Source organism: Drosophila takahashii, chromosome 2R, assembly GCF_030179915.1.
Source record: "Drosophila takahashii strain IR98-3 E-12201 chromosome 2R, DtakHiC1v2, whole genome shotgun sequence".
In the NCBI taxonomy this organism is placed as follows: Eukaryota; Metazoa; Arthropoda; class Insecta; order Diptera; family Drosophilidae; genus Drosophila; species Drosophila takahashii.
The window spans coordinates 16,008,829-16,025,489 of NC_091679.1; the positions used below are offsets into that span (position 1 = coordinate 16,008,829).

At 37.8% G+C, this 16,661-nt stretch overlaps 1 protein-coding gene and 1 long non-coding RNA gene across 3 annotated transcripts in view; one reads left to right on the plus strand and one right to left on the minus strand.

Annotated features, from left to right (window-relative positions):
* The window catches only part of Scp1 (Sarcoplasmic calcium-binding protein 1), a 117,093-nt gene that overhangs the window by 20,773 nt on the left and 79,659 nt on the right, over positions 1-16,661 (minus strand). The window lies entirely within an intron of this gene.
* LOC138912441 (uncharacterized) lies at positions 298-1,479 on the plus strand. 2 transcript variants are annotated; one of them, XR_011417989.1, is made up of 4 exons: positions 298-448; positions 504-582; positions 633-787; positions 1,263-1,479. It is a non-coding gene; the product is annotated as an uncharacterized lncRNA (long non-coding RNA). The 2 variants fall into 2 exon arrangements; XR_011417990.1 differs by lacking the exon at positions 504-582 and having other exon boundaries at positions 313-448.

The following is a 16,661-nucleotide window of genomic DNA, read 5'->3' on the forward strand; positions in this document are numbered from 1 at the left end:
AAATAATAAAATAAAAACTTAATAATGAGATAAAATAAAATAATAAATGATAGAATTTTATTTCTTTTTATATTATTTATATTTAATAATGAGCAATTTAGCTGCAGCAATATTTTTAACAATAGCGGTGCTTCAGTAGCAAAACGTTTTCTTTCCTTCCATAACAAGCGGATTTTATTGGTGCTTAGATATATAAAATAAATATATAAGTACCTAATTTTATATACATAGAACTAAACAAAAATAATATTAGCGAATGTTTTTATTGCCATCGATTATACGATATCGGTAGTCGCAATATTAATCGTAACGGATTGCCATAACTACCAAACCCCGCTACCATCACTAACCCAACGTTTGCGCCAAATTTTGTAAACATTGTATTTAATTTGTCTTATTGTACATTTAAAGTGTTATATTTTGTTGTGATCTGAGGTGTCGTCAACAGGTGAGTAACACCATGAGTTGTGCAAGTGAAATACCTAATAATGTGTGATATTTAGCCATGAACAGCAACAGGCACATTCGTCGATTTGTTAAAGAGGAGAAGGAGAAATAGTGGTGCAAAGGACTCCTACGCAAGTCTTTTTTCTTTGATATAAATATTTTAGTGAAATTTTCTTCCTTTTTAGATTAAAGCCATGAGATCGTTGTTGCTGCCAGAAGGGGGTTTAAAAAACTTGCGGAGGGTTCTCACGGATGAGTTTGTTGTGGGATTTAATGTTAAAGGCCTTTCTGGAAAAAAAAGCCGTAAACTCCTTTACACATTTCTATGGTGCACTTCACGGTAGGTTATTTTTATAACTGTATTTTTTATAATACACTTAGTTTCTTGATTCAATTTCAATCTATTTACTTAGAATGCCATCTGTCTTTAATCCTATTTCTTTCTGTCTTTTTCTGCTTTTCACTTTTAAAACATGGTTTGATGTAAACAGGCTTGTATAACAAAATCTAAAAATATGTATTTAAACCCATGCAGAGGGAATTATAATTTAGTCCAGAAGTTTGTTACGCAGTAAAGGAGACCTTTTCAAACCTATAAAGTAAATCAATTTAACCATGTCCGTCTGTCTGTCGGTTCAAGTTTCAAAAGCGTGAAATAAGTCTACATTTAACTGTTGGTTATTCTTATTTTATATTTATGCTTTTCTAGTCACAATTTTATTCCTGAAAGCTGTAAGGGTATTAAAACTTTGGCTTGCCGGAGTTAGTTTCTGTTCTCATTTTATTTTAAAACACTAAAATCTTATTTTTTTTAGATATTGTTTCAGAATCTGGTAATGCAGAAATATTGATTCCCAAGGCAATTCAATTGCAAAAGAAACGATTTTTTAAAAATAAATCCAAATCAAATAATAACAACAATGAGGCACTCAACAAAAACGTGTCAGCAGAGGAATTTGTTCAATAAATATAAATTAAAAAAATAGAAAAATTGTCTACTTATAATACAATAAATTAATTTAACAAAAAGTATTTTTTCTTGGGAAGTTTCATAGCATTCAGCTTTTTTGGTATTGAAAAATACCAAAAGGGACCGATAGGTGGTCCCATTTAATACCCCTTTTCGCCACAAAAGGGACCGATAGGTGGTCCGATAGATGGTCCGATAGGTGGCCCCTTTTGTGGCGAAAAGGGGTATAATATGGGACCACCTATCGGTCCCTTTTGTGGCGAAAGGTAATGCAGAACTTCGCCATATGACCACCGCCTAGGACATGCCGTGGTAAAAGTGGATAGAAATTTACATTGCGGGTGGTATGAACGGGAGTTAGTCCCAAGCCCCCGGTGTATGGCGATTTCGCTAGTTCGGGACCTGTCCCGGCGAACTACAGGGATTTTACACAGCCATTAGATACATATGTATATGCGTGTGTACGTTTGTGTGTGTGCATTGGAGCTGACTAAGGAATTGAGATTCGCTCAAATTCCAATTCAAGATAATACTGATATCCTTTTGCTAAAAGATTATTTCATTTACATTTCCACAACATACTTACATAAGACATTTTGTAACCGATTTTTGTGAACTAAAATTCGAATCGCATTGATAATATTGAAAGAACATTAAATATTCAAACCAATTGATTCTCTTGCTCTTTATTATACGTGCATATATTGTTTAAACAAATTCAAATGTTTAAACAATTTGATTCACGGCTTCCCCGCCCACCTGCCTTCCCTATTATTAATATAATTGTAATCAAGGTGAAAAATTAATGTGAAAACAAAAATACTGAAACAAAATATCAATGATAAAATGCAGTAATTTGGACTTGCCTTTCTTGATGTCTTTTCTTAAATTAGTCAAATACATAAAGCAAAACATTGCTCCGCACATTTGTTTCCCTTATAATAGTTGTCTACTGTGGATACCTTCCAAAAACCCCCCGGTAGCAAATTCGCCAAGAGTATTTGGTTTGTAATAGTTTAAATAAATAGTTTAAAAATTGCATCTTTAAAAAACAAAAAAATAGAAATAGAAAATAGAAATAGAAATTGTAGAACGAGGTAGCAAGGCCAATATCAACAGGATTTGTTTTAAGGGACCGATGAAATAAAAATAAGCTTAAAATTATCCTATCTCTGGCATTCATTTTTTTAAAATAAGAATTGGAGACATTAATTTTTTTTTAACTGTCGAAGGATAAACATCCCATCACATTTTGAAGCGGTTGTAACATTTCAAGGCGAACTTAAATTAAAAATATTCTCTCAAATTTTTTAAATCTTAATCACAATTATTATATTGGTTGTTGGAGAGCTATGTAAAACTTTAAGCAATTTTTTTTAAGAATACAAGTTTTTTTTCCAGAGTTAAACTCTAATCGATTTGGAATTGAATTACGAACTTAACGCGGCGTGATAATCCATATTTTGGCAGTTTTTTGTTTTGTTTTCGATAAAGTAAGAGCGAAACAGCAATAGTCAAAGCTCTCCGAAATTGAAAAAGAGTTCAAAATTTTTAACATGTAAATTTAATCAAATTCGTATCCTATCTATTTTTATTAAAGAAATTTTTTTTAAAATAATGTTTTTAGGCTTTAATGGCAATGGATTGGGAATTTAATTACATGCTCAACGCAGTATGACATTCTATATTTATACCCGTTACATGTAGGTAAAAGGGTATATTGTATTCGTGCAAAAGTATGTAACAGCTAGAAGGAAGCGTTTCCGACCCCATAAAGTATATTTATTCTTGATCAGGATCACTAGCCGAGTCGATCTAGCCATGTCCGTCTGTCCGTCTGTCTGTGCGTCAGTCTGTCTGTCTGTCTGTCTGTCCGTATGAACGCTGAGATTTCGGAAACTATAAAAGCTAGAAGATTGTCATTTTGCATGAATATTCTTGGAGCTCCTACACAGCGCAAGTTTGTTTCAAAAAGGTGCCAAGCCCCCTCTAACGCCCACGAGCCCCCTTTAACGCCCACAGTTTTGAAGCTATTATGAAATTAGTAACTAATATGTATTCCCTTCGTCAATACCTATCCATTGGCCAAGTAAAAAATTGCCACGCCTACTCTAACGCCCACAAACCAAATAAACGCTTAAACCTGGCCAGCGCCTACATTTCCGCCCTTCATGACCAGTAGTACCAATATCTGGCGGTAGTTGGCGCAATACAATATACACTAGCGCCATCTAGGAAATGGCATTGGAAAAAATCTGCCTTTTTTTCTGTGGTCACTCTAATTAACAATATGTTAATGCAAATTTTAAATTATTTGAAATGTGGCGCGCATTTTCTCTCTTTTTGCTCGTATACGTTTTTCACAAGTGCATTCACCTGCGCTAGAGAGAGACAGAAGATGTGCTAGGCAGAATTGAAAGTTCTATAAAGCCTCTTCTAGAAAGAGATCCCTAAGTAAAAATCGAGCGGCGAATAACATATAAGAAGGCATATTTCTATTAAGTTGTTTAGCTGAGTAACGGGTATCTAATAGTCGAGGCACTCGACTAAAGCGTTCTCTCTTGTTAAACAATATCTTTGAACAAGATACTAATGTTTTGAATGAAATTAGTGTAAGGATTTGTGTCGAAAAAGGAATCTGTTTGTTTCTGTTTTGTCCATCTGTTAACTTATGCAAACAATCCATAATAATTATAAAAATATTTAAAAATAACACATGTTTTTTTAAGTAGTTTTCAAAGCACAAAATATTTCTGTATTTACGGATATCAAGGGAAAAAGTTCTGATAAAATCTTTTCTCGGTTTAGAGAATAAAAACTTGGAATTTTTTAAATTTAAAAGAAGTACCAAAGATAAAGCAATGCTTAATTTTCAATTTTAATTTCCGCAGGCGAAGCTGCGGGCTACAGACCCTGCTAGTTATCAATAATTTACTTTTGGCTTTGATTTTCTACACGAGGTAAACAACTAGTGACGATCACACCTTCAACAAACAAAAATTCTGATATCAACAATGAGACAATTTTAGAATGTGTATTTCATGATGAGTGTAATAATTTTTCGTCTCAAATGTTGATATCAGAACTTTTGTATATTGAAGGTGCGATCGGACCGTCACAGCAGATTTTAATTCTGTGGCTATATAATAGTAGTCGCCTTCGCACACTCTCCTAGTGCGCTTCGTCACTACGTGAACTGCTGTCCACTGTAACTGTGTTATAGCAAAAATATACCTTAATGAATCCATACAGATCTTATTCGATCCCATCCACCCGAAAGGATTATAAGAAAATGGACCTACAATGGACAAAAAACTGTGTGCCAACGTTTGGTGTTCTTGGTTTCCCAAAAACAGCGACCTGTAAACGATCCGCAGCTGGCCTACTTTATTTTAATATAGCCTGACAAAAAACTTCCCACAGCCGCCATTTTAAAAGATAAAACAAAATTAAAATTGGTTAAAATTATAAAAGAACAATATTGCCAATGTATTCCAAGTTTCGAAATCCCAGCACAATCCCTAATTGGTTAAAAAAAATCACAACAAACATGCAAAAATTCAAGTTTTATATGTATCTCGCCCTTTAAGAAATGGGAACTTACAATTTTTTGTATGGTGTTCATTATTTTAAGTGTAAAAAAAGTATTTATCCGTTTTTTATTTTCTATCCCTATTTTGGTGATGAGGTGTAGCTTCTAAAGTATGGACTGGAACTCAATGCTGGGTAGCAGAAAGTTAAAGGACATTATATTATCCGTAGGATGAGTGTAAGATAACCGGGTGATCGGAAACTCAATTTAAAAATAGAAAAAAGCCAAAAACGTCTTTACACTTAACAAAAATTGACACCATATAAAAATTGAAAGTGCCCATTTCTTAATCAGGGAGATGTACTTTAACGGAAAATAAGGTTTGTCTGTGTGGAGGAGTCCGATTTTATTTTCTAAACTGGTGGAATTAAATAAAACAGGAGAGGAAGCTAAAGGGAGTGCGAGGGAGATGTAGATACGTAGTCCTCAGCGCCATCTAGTGGCCATTTAATTTTTTGCTCATACCTTTTTAATTGATTGTCCGATTTTAAAATTCTTCTACATTTCGATAGATATTAATAAACATAACTAAATGGCATTTAAAATTTTTAGCGTGTCTGTCTGTCTATGTAAAGGGTGTTTTTCTTAGAGGTATAGAACTTTAAGTTGGCATCACTGTTCAAGATGGCGACCGATTTAACAGCTGTCAAGTGATTTATTCTCAGTTTGGTTTGGCAATTCATCATGAATAGACTCACGCCTGAACAACGCTTGCAAATAGTGCAATTTTATTTCGGAAGTTCAGTGCGTAATACGTATCGCGCACTACGTCCCTTTCATCGTCGACAAAATCGTCCATCAGAGCAGTTAATTTGATTAACCATGGAAAGTTTTCGCACCACGTTTACTCTTATTAATAACTGGCATCCCCAGAGACGACGTACGGTGCAGAAGACGCTATTGCTACTGTAAAGGAAGACCCGAATGAGTCCATCCCCCATCGAGCACAGGAATTGGTGAGCGTCTAATTTCAAGTTTTGGACCTGTAAATTGGCCTCCAAGATCTTGTGATTTAACACCGCTAGACTACTTTCTGTGGGGCTACGTAAAGTCATTGGTCTATGCGAATAAGCCACAAACGCCTGACCATTTGGAAGCCAGCCGTGGCGGTCATATGCCAGAAATTATATATAAAATGTAATGATTATCTTTCGAATAAAAACAAAATTCATGTTAATCAAATAATCCATCGTTGTTTTATTGCAACTTAAAGTTCTATACCTCTGGAAAAAACACCCGTTATATAGTCGTCCGATTGTTGTTAAATTTAATTCCAGATTCGGAAATACTAAAAGAAATCATATCCTAGAGTAGAAGAGAATACACTAAAAAACCAAAGAAGCTAAAATTTATTTCCTATTACTTTCCCATTAATTTTCCGATCGTTCCTATGGCAGCTATATGATATAGTCGTCCGATTTCAAGTTTAAACTGAGAGACTAGTTTGCGTAGAAACAGACGGACAGACGGACGGGCAAACGGACGGACAAACGGACGGACAGACGGACGGAGAGACGGACATGGCTAGATCGACTCGTCTAGTGATGCTGATCAAGAATATCATAATACCCTCTGCAAGGGTATAAAAACAAAGGCTGGAAGTCTCTCCTTAACTGACTAAAATTAAATTACCATTTAACGGGATCCAGAGGCCAAGTTCAAGCTTATTTTTGTCAGAGGTGGTACGAATGCAGATTCGTTTCATAGGACTATGTAAAAAGAAAGCCCAAAATCGGTATGGAAAACCCGTGCCGTCCAAGTGAGTTTTATTTTTGATCAAAAAAAATAAAAATCAACAATGCAGAGGGTATTATGATTTCAGTCAGAAGTTTGCAACGCAGTGAAGGAGACGTTTCCAACCCCATAAAGTATATATATTCTTGATCAGCATCACTAGACGAGTCGATCTAGCCATGTCCGTCTATCCGTCCGTCTGTCCGTCCGTTTCTACGCAAACTAGTCTCTCAGTTTTGAAGCTATCGCGATGAAACTTTCCCAAAAGTCTTCTTTCTATTGCAGGTAGTATATAAGTCGGAACCAACCGGATCGGATAACTATATCTTATAACTCCCATAGGAAGGAAACGTTAAAAAAAATTCTAGCTTCGGTGTTTTTTGAAATAAAACCTTCTACTCTTGGAATTATTATTTTTTAAATATTTTAGAATTTTGAATAAAATATTTTAAAAATCGGACGACTATATCATATAGCTGCCATAGGAACGATCGGAAAATTAATGGGAATGTTACAAAAAAAATAAATGTTAGCTTTTTTGGTTTTTATTGTATTCTCTTTTACTTTAGAACATGACTCTTTTAAATATTTCCGAATTTCAATTTTCATTTTATCAAAATCGGACGACTATATCATATAGCTGCCATAGGAACGATCGAAAAATTAATGGGAAATTAATTGGAAACAAATTATAGCTCCGTTGGTTTTTATTGTATTCTCTTATACTGTAGGATATGATATTTATTAATATTTCAGAGTTTTGAATTAAACTTAACAAAAATCGGACGACTATATTATATAGCTGCAATAGGGAAGGATAGAAAAAATAATATTAAAATAATACGAAATTGAAAATTTTTGCGATTTGTAAGTTAATAGGAACGATCTGCAAGGGTATATAAGCTTCGGCTGGCCGAAGCTAGCTTTCTTTCTTGTTATTTTTTATTTCTATTTTTTGCGTTCAGTAATAATGTAATAATAAGTAAGGTTTAAACCTTAGAATCGAATGGAAAATCAGAGTTTTAACCAACCTTTAAATTTAACAGGCGCACGAGAAAACGGCCCTTAGATGCCTGGCATACATTACATAAACTGTCTGCCTAAAGTCGTCGCAACTAGACCAAGTACCAGTTGGACTAAGACTTGCATATGAGATCTGAAGCTGTCGCCTCTGTTGGATGCAAATGAGTAAAAGTTTATTTTTGAGAGGCAAAACTGGTACTAATTTTATTGAATAAACTTAACGGTATTTATAGGTAAAAAAGTGATTAGGTATAAAGCAGAATGGGAGCATGCTCAACTACGATTCAACAGAATATGCATATGCCAGTAAGTGGGTCATTGACAATGTCGCTGACAGCTTGACGCGATACATGATACTTCAGCGTGCTAACTTATAACTATTGCTGCGACTGAAAAATTGTTTTAAAGGATAGATTCTCATTCTCCGAGCGGTGTATTATCGACAATCAAATCGAACAGTGGGCCAAGGACGGAATCATCCGGTCGTCTTGATCAAGAAACGCGACAACTCAACTCGACTCTGCATTGACAACAGAAGGATTAAATGGACCGTCTGTAATATGCTCTCGTATTCAGAGATTTGTACATGTTAACGTTCTTTGCAACTCACAATGGCCAGTACCAGCTATATACCAATTTTTCATGAGAGTTGAACCAATCTGGTATTGCGATTCCTTATGTCGACGATATCATATTCCCAGCTGCAGACGAGGGTAGTCAATCTCAAGCGTTGTAAAAGGAAATGAAGGTCCTATGCCATAGCATTGATAACCAAAAGATCGGACAAAAGGACTATGGCTGTGACGAAGTTTCCATTACCGACAAACCAGAAGAAACTACAAAGCTTCCTCGGTCTGGTTGGATATTTCCGGAAATTTATCAAGAACGTTTCAATCATTGCCAAACCGTTGACCAATCTGATGAAGAACGACGCCAAGTTGTGTTTCTTTGACAGAGAGACTGATGCTTTGAATATGCTGCCAGTTCTCAAGATTTTTCATTAGCAACACGAAGAAGCATACAGATGCATCGGTTGATGATTTTGGAGCATTTCTATTCGAAAAGTCGCTGAATGATAACCAGATACATCCAGTTTACCACATAAGTACGAAAACAACTGACGCAGTGGTAGAAGCTGTAGCATATCACGAATGATTCTAACAGCAACGAAAGATGGTGGGTGTAGCTTCAAGTGGTGCACGCGCTGGTTCCGGCTCTTGTTTCGTCGGTAAAGGGAGTGAGTTTCCGATTTGATCCACAGTGCTACTTGCTCGCATATGTATATAAAACATCCTATTTAAATTCGCGTGCGAACTGACTTTGAGGTTAATTGTAGGGGGACAGAACTAAGATTGGGGTAAAGAGGGAGGGAATACCTGAAAAGAAGGGTGCTGCCTAGATGGAATGGCAGCAGCTGATGTGTGTGTGTCGGTGTCAGCAGCGAAGATGTTATTTGCCGCTGACATTGCCCACCCTACCATGATCACCACAGCCGCATAACCTGACACAGGTTGGTGATCCCTTCGACACACGCCTAACTCCTAATCATTATCATCGCTGCAAGCTTCCATTAGAAAAAATTTAGCAATTCATGTTTATAATAGGTTTAATACAAGAAAAGTAATACTAACAAAGGTGATCATTAAAGTTACAAAGTTAGGGTTCATATAAAGTTTATGCTAAGCTCATATTAAATTAGTATATTTAAATCAAAGCAAGAAAATTTAATTTAAATTGATTTCGAAAATATTAAATGTAATTGAGTTCACTGAACAAGTATTTTAGTCATGGGGGGATTTGTTTTAAAATATCAAAATCATTGGGATATTATTGTATACAGTCAATCAAAAATGTAGCATTACGACCGGAGCCGATCACTTACCCATAATATCCAACGTTGAAAGCGCTTTCAATATGTTGCATTATTGGCTGTAATTTTGTTTATAAATTTGAAAACTGCATTTCAATTGACTGTATGTAAAGATAAATCAGAAAAAAAACACTTTCAGGGGCTTAATCACTTGCTCTCATGACGAGATTTGCTTACTGCATAACGAATTCTTTGATTACACTAGGATTTAAGGTAATTTACGTTAACTGCTTATTTGATATTTATGGTTTAATTAATTTAGCGATAAAGAAATGTAAGTTAAATTACGAATAGGAATTTAGTTGATAAAAATGTAACTGATTAGAATTTAAATTGTATTGGTGTACTAGACTGGATCACAAAACGGGTGTTGCAGGCTTGGGCCTGCCCACTTGCGCGCTTTCAGCAGAGGGCTGCACTATGTAGGTATGTGAGACACAGGGTGCACTATGTTGTTGGCACTGACGTGCATGAATTTGTACGGAATTGTTTGGACCAGAATTCACAAGAATTTTCCGCGTGGACGCTAGGTGGCAACGCTGGTTGAAATTTTCACAGTTTTCTTGATTAGATTTGTTCACTTTCTTGATGCTCTATGATGAATGTGGAGAGCTGATGAAAATCTTGACAATCCTGTGGCGTTGGTGGTAGAAGGAGTAAACTCGACTTCAATTTTCCACGATGCAGATGAAAATCTGGGAGGAAAATTTTCCTGGGCCGTAAGCCACGTGAAGGAGTAAACTCGACTTCAATTTTCCAAGATGCAGATGAAAATCTGGGAGGAAAACTTCCCCGGGCCGTCAGCCACGTGAAGGAGTAAACTCGACTTCCAAGAATTTTCCTATAAACCGCATTACTTTATAAGTGGGGGTTTTCCACGAAATAATAGTAAAACTTACTTCCTTTAATCAACAGGAACCCATTGGTAAAAGAAAACCTTATAAAAGGCTGAGGATGTCTGATATTTTCCACGATTTGGTTTGGGTAGATCTCTGGGTTTAAATAAAATACGCTCAGGAGAGAACGATCTTCACACGGCCAAGGTTCAAAACGGAAAGACCGAATAATCGATATGCATCAGGCAGCCAGGCCTGTTTATCGAAAAAGTGTGGGACCAGAGTTGCTCAAAAAGGATTTATCGAACACGTCTTTTCAGTGTTGTAAAGACAGAAATTATTTGAATTTAGCTCTGCCATTTTAATTCCTGGCGGCAACTTCAAAAACTGGCGGGAATTTTAAATTGAAGTGGGAAATTTAAAAATGGAAAATGTTAACGACAAGCGCCCTACAAATACCCCCCCACCAAAATCACACTTTGGGGATGAAATCAACAAAGGGAGATCCGCGCTTGGAGAAGAAGTAGCAACATGTTTACTGTTTTAAGTCCTTCGCGTGGAACTTTCCAACAAATCTACCTTGTAAGTCCTCTATATTGTAATAGCTGTTGCCTAGCTTACTGCGTATTCGAGCTTTAATGAAAGCCGGAGCTAGTTTTGCACTAAAACCTTTAGCGAAGTTGCTTTGCTGGAAATTGCGTCTATAGATTTCTTGGCCGTTCTTAAAAGAGACTTTTCGACTGCGCAGATTGTATGAACGTTCGTTCCTATCATGCTGTACTTGCATTGCTTGCTTAGCTCGACTTCGTATGAGGTCGAATGAATCGTCTTTCGAGAACTGTACAGTGCGATCTTCCAACCTTTCCAGTGTACGTAAGAGCTTGTAAGAAGAACCATTGGTGATCATGTTTTGGCCGAAGGCAAGACGATAAGGACTTGTTTGAATAGCAGAGTGGACGCTAGACCTGAGAGCACAGCAAATCTGATTTAGCATTGAGTCCCAGTTCTTTTGATCGGGATCTATGTAGGATTTTATGGCCGCGATTACAGAGCGATTGACCCTCTCAGAAGCGTTAGCTTGGGGTGCATAAAAGGCTGTATAGTTGTGACTGATGTTGTACTTATCCAAAAGAGAGTTGAAAGTCTTCGATTTGAACTGGACGCCATTGTCTGAGACTATTGTCTCTGGTACGCCAAAACAAAGAAATAGCTCCTCTACGAATGGGTTTATAGCTTCGGCTGTAAACTTTTTGACTGGTTTAAGAAAAGGAAACTTAGACAGATGATCTAAAACCACAAAAATACCAACATGACCCGAACGACTGCGCGGATATGGACCTAAAAAGTCGACATATAGCTTTTGAAAGAACCTATCTGCTGGCACAGTCTTTCCCATGGGTGGTCTAAGGGTATGATTTGGGTGTTTGCTGCTCTTACAAACCTCACAGCTGTTAATATACGCCTTAACATCAGCTACCATGTTTGGCCAAAAATACCATCGACGAAGCTTTTCTAAAGCCTTGTTAATGCCACAGTGAGATGCGAGAGGATCCTCATGAGCCAGCTTAAGAGCAACGGCCGTTAACTCTTTCGGTAACCATACCTTCCAGCAGTTTTCATCAGCGACCTTTTCCTCTGCTGAGTGCTCTGCCCTACGAAAAATGAGATCACCTTCTACCTTTAAATCAGGAGTTTGGTGTGTGTTTGAAAGAACTTTGTTACGTAAGGCAGTATACTCAGTGGACTTAAAGGCATCGGATTCTAAATCCACGAAGCCATCGACTGACAGGGCTGAAAGGTCCTCTACATGGGTGCGCGACAAAGCATCAGGAACAACGTTCTGAGAGCCTTTTCGATGAACAATCTTAAAATCGAATCCCTGTAACTTTAAGGACCATCTGGCTAGTCGGGAGCTCAGATCAGTTTGACTCATTAACCACTTGAGCGAAGCGTGGTCGGTGATGATTGTGAATTCCTGTCCCTCAATGTATGCCCTAAACTTCTTTATAGCCAAAACTGCAGCAAGGCATTCCTGTTCAGTTACGGTGTACTTCCTCTGGCACTGATTAAGCTTACGGGACATGAATGAAATCGGAACCTCATCGCCCTCAGAGTTTGTTTGCATCAGCACAGCTCCTACGCCAGTGCTGCTCGCATCGCAATGGATGGAAAAGGGAATGTTAAAATTGGGACTGTGTAATACTGGTGCTGAGCTCATTTGCAGTTTCAAGTTTTCAAAAGCAGTTTGAGCTTCGTTGGTCCAATCAAACTTTCGTTTTTGCTTCAGAGTGTCTGATATTGGAGCAGCTAATCCAGCATAGTTTCGGATGAACTTATGGTACCACCCTGTAAGTCCAAGAAATCGACGAACTTGCTTGACTGAACGAGGCACAGGAAAACTACTGATGGCTGAAATCTTCTCAGGATCTGTTGCTATGGTACCATTACCGATTATATGTCCGAGATATTTCACCTCTTTTCGACAAAATTTGCTCTTTTCGACGTTTATTGTCAAGTTAGCTTTGGTTAACTCGATTGCTACTATTCTCAACACCTCCAAATGACGCTCGAAAGTATCCGAAACGATCAACAAATCGTCGAGGTATATGAATATTTCATTCCTTAGTTGAGCAGGTATTAGTTTGTCCATTAACCTTGACATAGTCAGAGGAGAATTGGTTAAACCAAAAGGCATAACAGTGAACTGGTAAAGTGGTCTACCAGGAACAGCAAACGCTGTCTTGTCGCGCGAGTTTGGATCCAACGGGATTTGCCAAAAGGCATCCTTCAAATCCAAGCTCGTGATGAACTCTGCTTTCGGCAGCCTACCTAATATGCCATCGATTAAAGGCATGGGATAGGCATCTTTAACTGTCACCTCGTTTACTTTTCTGCTGTCGATGCAGAGACGTACTTTTCCTGGCTTTTTGACCAGAACAACTGGAGAGGACCATGGGCTATTCGATTCCTCTATTACGCCAAGACCTAACATTCTGTCTAGTTCATCATACATTAACTTCTCAGTTGCTGGCGATACAGCATAGTGACGCTGCTTTATTGGTTTGGCGTTAGCAACATCGATGGAATGTGAGATTAATGCAGTCCTACCTAGACCCATTTTCGCAAAAGATGGAAACAGTTGGATGACATTTGTCAACAGTTGCTGCTGTGACAAGGACAAAGGTCTCATCTGAGAGTTTTCAATCTCAGCAATAGAGAATTCTTGAGGTGTCAGATTAGTTGGTAGAAGATTAAATTTTGTCCAGAAATCGATGCCTAAGTATAAGTCTCCGGAAAGCGAAGGAACAATATACAAAGAGACTGGTTTTGCGTTTCCCTGATAACAAACATTGGTTTTTATCCTTCCCACTATCTGTTGAGATTGACCATCTGCTGTTCTGACCGAGGATACTATTGGTTTAATGGGCTGGTCCATTTTCAGAATCTCGGAAGCAAAAGATCCGCCTGCACAGCTGACTGAAGCACCAGTATCTAGCAAACCAATAACGTCCTTTCCCAATACTGATACTTTAGCATATGGCCTATAATCTCCTAATTTACCTACTATGGCTGATAGAAGGGCTTTCTTTTCTTCTCTGATCTGTTTCCGAAACGATTTTCGACGAATTTGAGAACGAAATAGTGTTAGTTTCGGGGTCTCATAGTGTTTTTTAATTGGTAAATCCGGTGTGTAAGTCAAGTCTGGTTTATAGTTGTTTGGGATATCAGGGGTGGATCCTAGTTGGAGGTGTCTTCTTGAGACGACCTCGGTCGGCGTGTACTTTTCGGCTGTACACGAGCCAAGTAGTTTTTTGCAGGCTTCGCCAGGCAAGTACTGCAACTTGGCTTGTAAGTGTTGGCTTTTCCACACCCATAACAAAAGACTTTTCTTTCTGCAATACACTCTTGGTAGCGATGTCCTTTAACTCCGCAATTCCAACAAGGGAAATCTAAAGCTGACACTTCAAACTCGTCCTCGAACTCCTCATTGTCATAATCGTCTTCTTCAATCTGAGGATCGACCGCGCAAACTACTTTTCGAGGAGCAGGGCGAGAAAAGTAAGGTTGGGACTTAGGAAGAGTTTTCATAAAGATTTCACGCTTGAGAACCAGTGCTCTTAATTGAACAACTGTACTTGTTGACTCGTATAGAATTTCATGCTGTATGTCTGGAAGAAGGTTAGTTCTGAGAATTTCGACCAAGGCTGTATCAGACAATGGTTCTGTTAGTTTATCCGCTAATGCGGCGATGACACCATAAAAGTCATCGAAGGACTCACTAGAACGCTGTTTGCGTTGCTCAATTTCTGATCGTATATCCCGATCAGTCCTCGAATCTTTAAACTGAGCCTTAAGAGCCATGCATAGGGGTTGCCACTTAACGCAACGTACCTTCTTGTGGTAACGCCAATACCACTCGCTTGCTGTTCCCTCAAATAAATTACTAGCAAAGCCAGCTAGTAAGTCTAAGTCACCATTCAAGGTTTGCAATGCAACAGCCTCAACACGGTACAGGAAATCGTCTATAGACAATGAACCCTTTCCAGAAAACTTTAGTTTCCAGTTGGCTATTGTTTGTGATATCTTGTCCGGTCTTAGTTCTGACAACATGATTTGCGATCTCTGACCATTTTCGGAACTACCAGACTGCCGACCTACGGAATTATTGTCAAGTGGTAGTCCTGAATTATCAAAATTATTCTGCAACTGTACAGAATGTTGTGGACTGTTCGAATTGATGTTAAGCCCTGTTGTGATAGCCTGTGTTAGCTTATCAGTTTGATCTTTCATAGACCTAGCTAAAATGACTGACTGCTCTGACATGGCTGCAGCCATTGCTTCCGCTATAGCCTTCTTAATGGAGTCAGCCATGCTTAGCTGCTCTGGCTGTGGCAGTGGAGCTGTGTTATCCCCAGGATTTACCATGTTTAGACTTGTATCCTCCAGTCGCTTGGTTTGTGATCGGGTCAAAACCGATATGGGGGGAACGGGGGTTTTACCTACTCCTTTTGAAGTAGATGCACCAGAACTATCGGATGGAATACCAGTCAAAAGAGTCAAGGACTCTTTGCACACAGGGCACAAGGTCCTTCCTGGTTTGTTTAGACACTTTTGATGGAAACTGTGTCCACAATTTGTTAAATAAAGTTCAGACTCCGACTGAATAATATCAGAACAACAGTGACAATGAAGATCGTCAGTGCGCGGTACTGGCATTTCAACACCGAAATTCTAAATGTAATTATAGAAAAATTATTTAAGCCTATTCAAAAAAAAAAAAAGTATTAAATATTATAAATGGAAGAAATTGAATGAAAATGTGGATATAAAAAAGGTAATCAATCATAAAAGTTTGGAAGCCATGCAAGCAATTCAAATAGTTTAGAGTCAAACATCAGCCAGGTATTACAAGGGATTTGAAAAGTAGAAAAGAAAAGGTTAGGGAATTCGATCATAATCCGTTGATCGGAAGGCGTAGAAATTGTCCACAGCCTACATCCAGGTTCAATTTTCGACGATCTTATTCATAGTATAGTTGTTGAATAATAGAAAGAGTAAAGGGAATTTGAACGAACGAAGTTTGTTGATCGGCAGGTGTAGCACTTGTCCACAATCCTGTATCCAGTATCAACTCTTCGAATGTCGCCTTCAAAGTATAGATAGTTGAGTAAATTAAGCAATCATACGCGGACACGAAGTTCAGTCGAAGAAGGCAAAAGACAACATCTTCCTGAAACTCACGATCGCAACGTCAATGAAAATATTAAAATCCTCAAACGAAAAGGAAAAAAAAATTTACTTTAATGGACACGAAGCACAGCCAAAGCCAAAAAGGCAAACGGCAACAATTCAACTTTCTGCCACTCACGATCACAATAAAATAAACCTGTAGGGTATGCAAGCTAAATAAGTGTCAGTAGACGGGATGGCCGTAGCAATTAAATCCACGTAAAAACCAATAAACAACGCTTCCTAATCACAATTTGCCTGCACACGATGATTTTTAAGCTAGATTTCGGAGTCATAAAATTAATTATAACACATCCAGATACACCAACAAAAAAATTATGTTCAACTGCTAGTCTAGGCAATAAATAAATTATTGTATCCACGGAACTAAACAGCTAAACTAAAAAAAGGGAAAATGAAAAACAATAAAAACTTCAAAGTCAGAAATAGAAACCTAGT